Genomic DNA, 11432 nt, shown 5'->3' on the forward strand with positions numbered 1-11432 from the left:
TTCGCCTTCCCCTACCCCCTCCGAGTAGGGGTTCCGCAGCGCAGGAAAAGAAGGATGGTGGCCAGTTACCAGAAAATCAAGGCAGATGGAAGCGTCTAGAAAACACCACCTACGGTCATCTCTGGAGTCTGGGGTCATGGGATAACTTTTTGATTTTTCAATTTATTGTCAAATAGGTAAAGTAGGTGGAAAGTACAAAATGATAGTAAATTGAACACCCGTGTATTCACCAGACAGCTTAAGCAATAACATTAGCAATATTTGTGTACCCAGCTGGTCTCATTCCCTCATTCCACTTGTCCCCTATTCACCTGATAACCAGTACAGTTTTATGAATTTGAAGTTACTAATTTCCATGCCACTGTTCATACTTTTATTATATGTATATATGTCCCTCACCAATACATGATACTGTTTCAACACATTTATATGCATTTAAGCTGCATGTAAATGGCATCATGTTGGCCAGGTATGGTCACTCATGCCTATAATTCCAGCACTTTGGGAGGCTGAGAGAAAGGATGGCTTAAAGCCCAGAGTTTGAGACCAGCCTGGGCAAAATAGCAAGATCCTATCTCTACAAAAAATTTGTTTGTTTGGTTTGAGACCGAGTCTTGCTCTGTCACCCAGGCTGCAGTGCAATGGCATGATTCTGACTTGCTGCAACCTCTGCCTTCTGGTTCAAGTGATTCTTCTGCCTCAGCCTCCTGAGTAACTGGGACTACAGGCACACACCACCACACCTGGCAACTTTTGTATTTTTAGTAGAGATGGGTTATACCATATTGGCCAAGATGGTCTTGAACTCCTGACCTCGTGATCCGCCCGCCTCAGCCTCCCAAAAGCTGGGATTACAGACGTGAGCCACCAACCCCAGCCAAAACATTTGTTTTAAATTATCTGGGTGTGGTGGCACATGCCTGTAAAGTCCCAGCTACTCAGGAGACTGAAGCAGGAAGATGGCTTAAGCCCAGGAGTTGAAGGATGCTGTGAGCCATGGTTGTGCCACTGCACCCCTGCATGGGCAATAGAGTGAGACCCTGTCTCTTAAAAATAAAAAAGAAAAGTATCATATTGCATGTGTTTTGCAGAATAACATTTTGCTTTAAAGATTTGTTCATGTATTTAGATCATTCCTTTTCACTGCTGTATGAGTTGGAGTCTTTCTGCTCCTCTTTCCATCCATACCCATTGGTCTCCAAAGTATCCACGCCTCACCAAAAGTTCCTGCAGGAAACCTCAGCTCCACTGGCTTCCAGGTCATCATTGTTCCAGCGCTACTTCTGAATTTCTGGTTCCAGCCCTCCTCTCCCACATTCTTAAGTTTTTAGAGGGTCAGGGTCATGAGAAAGGAAAAATGCCAAATGCCTTTGGTAAAATATTGCTCTTCTAGCTGTTTGCATGTTTGTTTGTGTGGAGTGGGAGGAAAGTGAGGGCAGATGTGACTTATTCTGAGAATTAATTCAAGTGTAAAAGTAAAATCTTTAGGTTTTTCTTGTCTAGTAAAAAATGCCAAGAGCCATAACTGCTCATTCTCTCTCTTCTTTCTCTCTCTGTCTGTCTTGTTACACACACACACACACACACACACACACGGTTAATGCAATGTTTATATTGTTTTTGCTTCAACAAACTAAATAGGAGAGGAGAGGTGGTAGGTTAAAGGGACATGTTACTTTATTGGGGCACACAGTCGCTCACAGAAAGAATCGCTATAGTAGCATAAGGAAAATCACTGTCTAGGCCAGCCCTGTGTCAGTGACCTCTGTCACTGCCCCCAGTCTGCACAGTGAGGCTGGAGCCTGCATGCTGTTGTCTGCAGATCGCTCACTACAGAAAACCCACTTCTGCATTCTCCACGAGAATCATAGGGAGATTGATTATGGAGTTCAATGCTCAATGGCATTGTGGCTGGCCAAGTTTTTTTTTTTTTACAAAAACTTGTACTAGGGGACTGAGGATTATAGCAGTGAGACATCTTAGCATAGAGCCTTATGTGTGTTTCCACAGACTTGCTTTCAAATCCAAGCCACTTCTTTATAATAATATTCACTTTTCAGGGAAAAATATATTTTCCACTTGTTTTCACTTTTCTTGGTAAAATGTTTAAAAAATAAAGTTTGCATAAACATGTTTATGCTGTTTCTTATGAACAATGTTTGCATTTGACACAGTGGGGTGAAATTTTGACAGAACAAGTTTACTTGCAGGAGGATGAGACATCCTTTATCAATGTTTATATGAATCCCACTCAGAGAATGGGAGGGAAAACCTTGGTTCTCTGACACTCCTAGTACCCACATTGAGATCCAAGAATGTCCTGTTGATTTTCCTATCTCAGTAAGTAATTAAGCTTTTCCTGAAGGAGCTCAGTTAAGTCCAAGCTTAATTTCTGTCAAGTCCAATGTTTCATTTACTTTTTCTGGTATAAGAAATGAAAGTATGACCCAGAATTTTATTTTCTCTCTGTATCCCGTCAGATCTTTAACACACTGAAGGTAATGACAGAGTCTCAAAGTTTATCCCCACAAGATACTTTATTTACTACAAAGGAAAAAACACTAATTTCCCAAAGATTCCTGGAATATATCACCTTAACCAACTGATCCAAGTTAACATCATTAGCAACAGTAAAATTAAATTACATGCCACTAAAAAGAGCAGTTTTTATTTCTTATGTATTCCTGACCCAATAAAACAAAACCAAACAGCACAATGAGAATGTAACTATAAGGAAACATTAGAGGGTTCAATGGTGCACATCTGTAGTCCCAGCTGCTTGGGAGGTTGAGGCAGGAGAATTGCTTAAGGCCAGGAGTTCAAGACCAGCCTGGGCAATATAGCAAGACCCTGTTTCAAAGGAAAAATAAAAGAAAACATTAAACCAACCCAAACCCAAACCGAAAGACTGTTCTAGGTTGAAGAACACTTAGAAAGACAAGACAAAGGCACCATGTAATCCTAGGCTGGAGCTTAGACTAGAAAACATTTCTTTTTGCTATAAAGGACACTTTGGTAATCATGAGAATGTACTTGACAGACGGCAACTTGGAGCTTAATTCCCAAAGGACCCAGCTGCCTCATTCTGAAATCCACTGCACATTTGTGTGAAGCCCAGGCTTCCATGGGTTGCTCCCAGCTGATGACCAAGTACAGCAAGGACAGGAGGGCAGGCCTTTTCCTGGGAGACACAGGATGCCTATAATGGCCAACTTTCACTTGACTTTGAGTGAGTATCTGGCATACTTCCACCCAACCTCTCTTCCCCCTTGCCTCCACATAGGATCAGACTTGCATCATTGTCTCACAGTTCTCTCATCTTTCATTGACTCCCAACTCTCAACAAAATGGAAATGCCCAAATTCCCCTGATATATGGTAGAGGAAGAAATAGAGTTTGAGGAAAATGAGCATGACGGAATGGATATTTTAGGGAAGACCAGAAGACCTGCTAGAGGATTTTGTTCCATGATATGTCCCAGATGACACACCACTCACCAAGACTACCAAAAAGCACTGGTGGGAGGGGCACCAGCATCAAAGAAGTCCAGTGATCGCTGTCTGCTGTGTGCCAGGGAGGATGGTGGGTGAGGCAGTCTCAGAGCTGGGCTCATTAATACCCATGGGAATGCATAATGGGGGCCCTCAAATAATAGAAGCCAGGAGATCACAATTACCACAGTGCCTGGCATGATTAGACAGACAGCCACCAGGACTAGAGCCACAGGAAGTTGTGGAGATGGTTAATGGCAAATGATGTCCTCAGAGGCAAAATAGACAGGCAGCCAACAAGAATGCTACTTAACATCTATAACGCACAAAGAGCAAGAATAAAGGAGCAGGAAGCTGTGGATAATTGCTCCCAACAAAAGCCACAACTTCTTGTTTAGTTCTCAAACCCAAGCCAATTTGCAGATCTAGAACCCACTGGCTGAAGTAATGGATCCCGAGAAGGAAGAAACTTACAATGCCATGGCAAGTATATACCATGGGCATTTACTCATGTAATTATATGGTGGGGGAAAGGAGATAACCAGACATTTCAAGGACTGTTGAATATGGGATCTGAGTTAACACTGATACCCAGAAACCCAAAATATCATCATAGTCTCTGTTACAGTGGGACAAGGTGATAAATGGAGTCCTCTCTGAAATCTGACTCACAGTGGTCCATCTGATCTGTGGATGATTTCCCAAGCAGCCAAGTGCATAGTTGGAATAGCCCCCATACAGGCCCTGGTCTGTAAAGTATAACTATTATAGTGGGGAAGGCCAAAAGGAAACCTCTGAAACTGCCCCCAACTCAGCCAAGATGATAAATCAAAATCAGTTTCATATTTTAAGAAGTTCATGCCACCATTAAAGAACTAAAGGATGCAGGGAAAGTAGTTTCCACTATATTTTCATTTAATTTGCTAGCCTGGCCCCTGAAGAAATTGGCAAGATCCTGAAGAATGACTGTAGACTACTGCAGGTTTAACCAAGGAGTAGCCCTGATCCCGACTGCTATTTGGTATCATCTAGACCAACGTTAGTAAGCCTTCAGGTGAAAAGTATGTGAGCGCTGATTTGGCAAATGCATTCTCTTCCATTCCAATTAGAAAGAGGGTCAAAAACAGCTCACATTCATGTGGAACAGACAAAACTATTCAGTTACATTTGGCTCCAGGGTTATTTTAACTTTTGCTCTCAGTCATAATATAGTACAAAGAAATCTTCACCATCTGGACAGCCCAGAGAACACCACATGGACTCATTACATTGATATCATGCTTCTGAACAGATGAACAAGTGGTGGCTCTGGGGGCCTTGGTAAGACACATGCATTCCAGAGGACTGGAGATAAACCACGTTAAGATTTCAGGAACCAGCCACTCCAATGAAGTTTTAGGGGATTCAGCGGTAAGAGTTGCACCAGGCGTCCCCTCCATAGTAAAAGACAAATTGCTGTATCTTTCATCGCCTACCACAAAGAAGGAAGCATAGCATCTGCTAGGCCTATTTAACTTCTATAGGCAACATATTCCATACCAAAAATACTACTCTGGCCCATAAATCAGGTGGCATGGAGAGCCGCAAGCTTCAAGGGGCCTAGAGCAGAAGTACTGCAGCAGGTCCAGCAGGCCATGGACCTGCAACTTGGGCTCTACAGTCTGACAGCCTGTGGCATTCTGTTTGGCAATAGTTGGACCATATGGGGATCACGGCAAGCCCCAGTGGGAGAATCCCAAGGCAAGCACTTGGGATTCTGGAACAACGCCATGACATCCACAGTAGAAAATTATATGCCATTTGAGAAACAGCACTTGCATGTTAGTGGGCCCTGATAGAGACTGAACACTTATCCTTGGGAAACCAGCTAAGCACGCATCTGAAACTGCTCATGACAAGCTGAATTCTGTTGGACATAATAAGTCCCCAAGTTGGATGGGCCCAGCAGCAGTACATGCTAATGTGGAAATCCAGGCTGGAGCCTGAGCGGGAGCAAAGAACACAAGTAAGCTGCATGAGCAGGTAGCCCAGACTCTCCTATAGTCCCCCATGTCACCCAACACACTTGCACCTGTTTTCACCTATTTCTCTACAGGAGCTAGAGAGGTGCCCATACAACTGAGTGAAAGAGAAAAAACTCAAGCATGGTTTACAGATGGGTTAGCTCAGTATGTGCGTGCAGACCAGAAATGAACTGTGACTGTGTTACAGCCACATGCTGCAGGGAGTAGTGCTGAAAGACAGCGAAGAGGGAAGATCTTCCCAGTAGGCAGAGATCTTAATCATGAACCTCATGCACCTGATTATTCACTTTGTGTGGAAGGAGAAGTGGCCTGAAGTAAGAATAAATAAGCTGAGTGTAGTGGTGTGTACCTGTAGTCTTAGCTACTTGGGAGACTGAGGCAGGAGGATCACTTGAGCCTGGGAGTTTGAAGCTATAATAAACTGTGATGGCACCGCTGCACTCAGAGCCTAGATGGCAGAGCAATACATGGTCTCTATTTATTTATTTATGTTTGAGATGGAGTTTTGCTCGTTGCCCAAGCTGGAGTGTAATGGCTCTATCTCCGCTCACTGCAACCTCTGCCTCCTGGGTTCAGATGATTCTCCTGCCTCAGCCTCCTGAGTAGCTGGGATTATAGGCACCCACCACCATGCCCAGCTATTTTTTTGTATTTTTAGTAAAGACAGGGTTTCACCATGTTGGCCATGGTGGTCTTGAACTCCTGACCTCAGGTGATCCGCCCACCTTGGCCTCCCAAAGTGTTGGGATTACAGATGTGAACTACCATGCCTGACCTGACCCTGTCTCTTTTAGAAGAGGAGGAAGGAGGAGGAGGAAGAAGAATAGGAAGAGGAGGATGAGAAGAAGAGAGGAGGAGAAGGAGAAGAAGGAGAAGGAGGAGGAGGATAAGGAGGAGGAGCATAAGGAGAAGAGGCTTTGGAGGAGGAGGAGGAGGGGGAGGGGGGGAGAAGGGGAAGGAGACGGGAAGGAGAAATATATATGCTTGGGAAGTGGCCAATGGTCTGGTTGCCTGGTCAGAGCCTTTAAAGAAAACAACTGGAAAATCAGATACAAGGAGGTCTGGGTAGACCCTAGAAACATGTAGATGGACATAATGGGAGTGGATACAATGTATGAACATTTTGTATCTCATGTTAATGCCCAACAGAGAGCATCTACCACGTAAGAGGCACTGAGCATCCATGTAGACAAAATGACTCAGCCAGTTAACATTAGCCAGTCTTTGTCATCAGCCACTCCAGAACTGGCACGATAGGCACATGAATAGGTGGCAGAGATGGCTACCTATGGGCCCAATAGAATGGACTCCTACTGCCTCTGAATGTCCAACTTGTCAGTAACAGAGACCCACACTCCCAAAGTGGCACTAGTCTTCAAAGAGTCCAACCAATCACGTGGTGACAAGTTGACTATATCAGCCCCCTTCCACACTGGAAGGGTCAGCAGTCTGAACTCACAGGGACAGCTACCTATTCCAGAAATGGGTTTGTCTTTCCTGCCCACAGAGCCTCAGCTGGAACCATTCTCCGAGAGTTTATGGAATGTCTAATCCACAGGCATGGAATCCCACACATCACAGCATCCAACCAGGAGACTCTTCACAGCAAAGAAGGTGGACCTGTGATCATGAGATCACTGTCTGTGTCACATACCACACCATCCAAGGCAGACAGCCTCATAGAATCCCGGAACAGCCTTCTAAGTGTACAACTGAATGGTAGCTCGAAGAAAACACTCTAAAAAGATGGGGTGCCATCCTTCAGGAGACGGTATATTTATTAAATTATAGACCCCTCGATGGTGCCATATCCTCACAAGGAAGGATAGAAGGTCCAGGAGCCAAAGAGGAGAAGCAAGAGTGGCCCCACTTACCATCACTACCAGGGACCTGCTGGGGGATTTTGTGCTTCCTGTCCCTGTAGGTCCTGAACCCTGAAAGGGTTGCACACTTGCCAGGGGACACAGTGAGCGTCCCACTGATCTATAAGTTCCAGCTGCCAAAGGGGCACTTTGATCTCCTCATGTGTAAGAAGTCACCAGACTGGCAGGGGTCATGGATGTTGCTCAGCAGAAGCGGGCAAGGCTGTTTTCACACAAGGGGGCAGGAAGGAGTATGTGTGAAACCCAAGTGATCTAATTGAGTGCCTTCTGGTACTCCCATGCCCTACTGTAAGGGTCAACGGATAACGGATACATGCAGTAACCCCAAACTGATAAAGGTATGATTGCCAAAGGTTCAAACCACTCAGGAATGAGGGCTCTGGCCACCCCCCTGGGTCAGCAAGCTGCCAAGACCTGCAAAGGTGAGAGGTGAGGGTGAGAGGTGTTTAGAATGAATAGTGGAGGAGTGGAAGGATGAGAGCCGATTGCAGCCCTGAGATCCACTGCGGTGACAGGGCCTGCAGTTCATCCTACTAACCTCTCACTTCTGATTTCCCCTCAGGAGGAATGGCCTATGGGGCCCATGCAGGAGCTGCATGGAGAAACTGGTCAGCATGCACAGATGTGGATGGCAGTGGGCCAGACACAGTGGCTCACATCTGTAATCCCAGCACTTTGGGAGACCTCCCATTATGGAAAGCTTACACAACCAAGGGCCAAAGGCCAACTGCCAGTCTCTGAAACCTGTCCTGCATTTGTGCCAAGGCCACACTTCCCACAGGCTGCTCCAGCCAGTGACCAAGCACAGCACGGACACTATGGCCCATTCTGGGAGACATGGGACTCCTCTGATGTCCAACTTTGCTTTGGGGACTCCCTGGTGGCCTTGCCAAGCCTTCCTGATAAAGCACTTTGGTCTAGGAAGCTTCTACCCGACCTTCCTTCCTCTCTCCTTCACGCAGGGTCAGACTTACAATGTGATCTGACAGTTGCCCCAGCAGTTCCTGGCTCTTGCTCCTTTCCTCTCACAAGTGCTTCTCCTAAGAAAATTCTTGCATGCTTAATCCCAATTTGAGGGATTATTGGGACAATTATTGGGACCACTATTAGAAAGGTTGACAAACTGTCACTAGGGGTGTGTAAATTAAATGTCCGTATCGGATAAAGCCATGTTAATTTCCCAGTATAGATGACAGCACTGTGATTATATAGGAGTAGGTCCTTGGTGTTTAGGAATTACAAGGTGAAATGTTTAGGATAATGGAGCAACTTACTTTCAAATGGTTCCCAAAAAACTATAGATAGATAGATAGAAAGTGAGAATAATGAACAAATGTATATAATGTTTTGTGGGAAGAGAGTATAGTTTTTTGTAGTATTCTTGCAACTTTTCCATAAGTTTGAAATTATTCAAAATTTAAAAATGTTTAAAACATTCTGGGTTGGGCGCGGTGACTCATGCCTGTAATCCCAGTACTTTGGGAGGCTGAGGTGGGTGGATCACCTGAGGTTGGGAGTTCGAGATCAGCCTGACCAACATGGAGAAACTCTAGCTCTACTAAAAATACAAAATTAGCAGGAGTGGTGGCACATGCCTGTAATCCTAGCTACTCAGGAGACTGAGGCAGGAGAGTCACCTGAACCTGGGAGGTGGAGGTTGTGGTGAGCCAAGAGGGCGCCAGGCACTCCAGCCGGGACAATAAGAGCTAAACTTCGTCTCAAAAAAAAAAAAAAAATTCTGAAGACATACATTCAGCCAGAAGTCATATGAAAAAAGTTCTGCACCACTGATCATTAGAGAAATGCAATCAAAACCACAATGAAATGCCATCTAACCAGCCAGAATGGCAATTATTAAAAAGTCAGAAAATACAGATGCTGGTGAGGTTGTGGAGAAAAAGAAACACTTATACACTGTTAGTGGTAGTGTAAATTAGTTTAGCCATTGTGGAAGACAGTGTGGCAAATCCTCAAAGACCTAAAAACAGAAATACTATTCAACCCAGCAATCTTGTTACTGGGTACATACCCAAAGGAATGTAAATCATTCTATTATAAAGACACACACACACGTATATTCATTGCAGCACCATTCACAATAAGAAAGACATGGAATCGACCTAAATGCTCATCAGTGATAGACTGGATAAAGAAAAATGTGGTGCATATACACCATGGAATACAATGCAGCCATAGTGATGAATGAGATTACGTCCTTTGCAGGGACATGGATGGAGCTGGAGGCCATTATCCTTAGCAAACTAACACAGGAATAGAAAATCAAATACCACATGCTCTCACTTAAAGTGAGAGCTAAATGATGAGAACACGTGGACACACTGAGTGGAACAACACACACTGGGGCCTTTGGTGGAGGGTAGGAGGAAGGAGAGGATTAGGAAAAGTAATTCATGGGTTCTAGGCTTAATACCTGGGTGATGAAATAATCTCTACAACAAACCCCCATGACAGAAGTTTACCTGTGTAACAAACCCACATTTATACCCCTGAACTTAAAAGGTTTTTTTAAAAATCTTCAAAGAAACAAACACTCAGAATTCTGATTAAAAGTCTTGATGCAAAAGGGCTTGCATAACCAATATGGTTTGAGTCTGTGTCCCCACACAAACCCCATGTCAAATTGTAATCCCCAATGTCAGAGAAGGGATGTGGTGGGAGGTGATTAGATTAAGGGAGTGGATTTCTCCCATGCTGTTCTCATTACAATGGGTGAGTTCTCCTGAAATCAGGTTGTTTAAAAGTGTATATCACCTCCCCCTTCACTCTCTTCATTCTGCTCCAGCATGTAGGATGTGCCGGCTTCCCTTTCCCTTTTGCCATGATTGTAAGTTTCCGGAGATCTCCCCAGCCTTGCTTCCTGTGCAGCCTGTGGTACCATGAGCCAATTAAACCTCTTTTCTTTCTAAATTACCCAGTCTCAGGTAGTTTTTTTTTTTTTATTTTTTTTTCAGGTAGTTCTTAATACCAATGCAAGAATGGACTAATACAATAGCCTTCTTCTTTATCTTGAAATTCATCAAGGACACCAAGGCCATTCCACCCAATTTTAAGTTTCCTTTTTATTCTCCAAAGTGATTTCTAGTAGAAAGATGGAAGACCGTTTACACTTTTATTGATTGCTTAGTTTTGTCAATATAATTATACGTTTCAAGATTCTTGTAGAATTAGTTTGTTAGGGCCACCATAAATACACCAAAATATGAAGACCAGGTGGCTTAAAAAACACAAATTCATTTTCTCACAGTTCTAGAGGTTCTAATTCCAAGATCAAGGTGTCATCAGATGCTGTTTCTTCTGAGACCTCTCTCCTTGGCTTGCAGTTGCTGCCTTCTTTCTGTGCCCTCACATGGTCTCCACTCTGTATATATGTGCCTCCCTGGTGTCTCTTCCTCTTCTTAGGAGGACACTAATTGTATTAAATTAGGGCCCCACCCTTATGACCTTACTTAGCTTTAATCACCTCTTTAAAGATTTCATCTCTAAAGGTATTCACACTCCAAGGAAGTGAGGGTTAGGGATTCAACTTACAAATTTTGGGGCAACATAATGCAGCCCATAACATGGAGTGTACCATTGTCCCTTTAATCAAAGGCTACTTACATCACCATCTCTTCACACCATCTCCACATACACCAGAAGGCAACTTTTTCTAAGATTCAGTCCTCTGAAGAAAAATGTAAATCTCAACTCTTTTAAAAATATGGTTAATGTTAAGCCTATAATTTTATTTTCATTTTCTTCCAACCTGAATGACTTTTCTTAAAGGGCTCATACATTTAAAGTTTTACCTAGATTTTGGCTGGGCACGGTGGCTTATTCTGGTAATCCCAGCACTTTGGGAGGCTGAGGCAGGCGGATCATTTGAGCTCAGGATTTTAAGACAAGCCATGACACCAGATATGGCAAATCCTCACATCTACCAAAAATACAAACATTAGCTGGCCTTGGAGGTGTGCTTGTAGTCTCAGCTACTCGGGAGGCTAAAGTGGGAGGACCACTTGAGCCTGGGAGGT

The sequence above is a fragment of the Callithrix jacchus genome, chromosome 5, assembly GCF_049354715.1.
Source record: "Callithrix jacchus isolate 240 chromosome 5, calJac240_pri, whole genome shotgun sequence".
Lineage (NCBI taxonomy): Eukaryota > Metazoa > Chordata > Mammalia > Primates > Cebidae > Callithrix > Callithrix jacchus.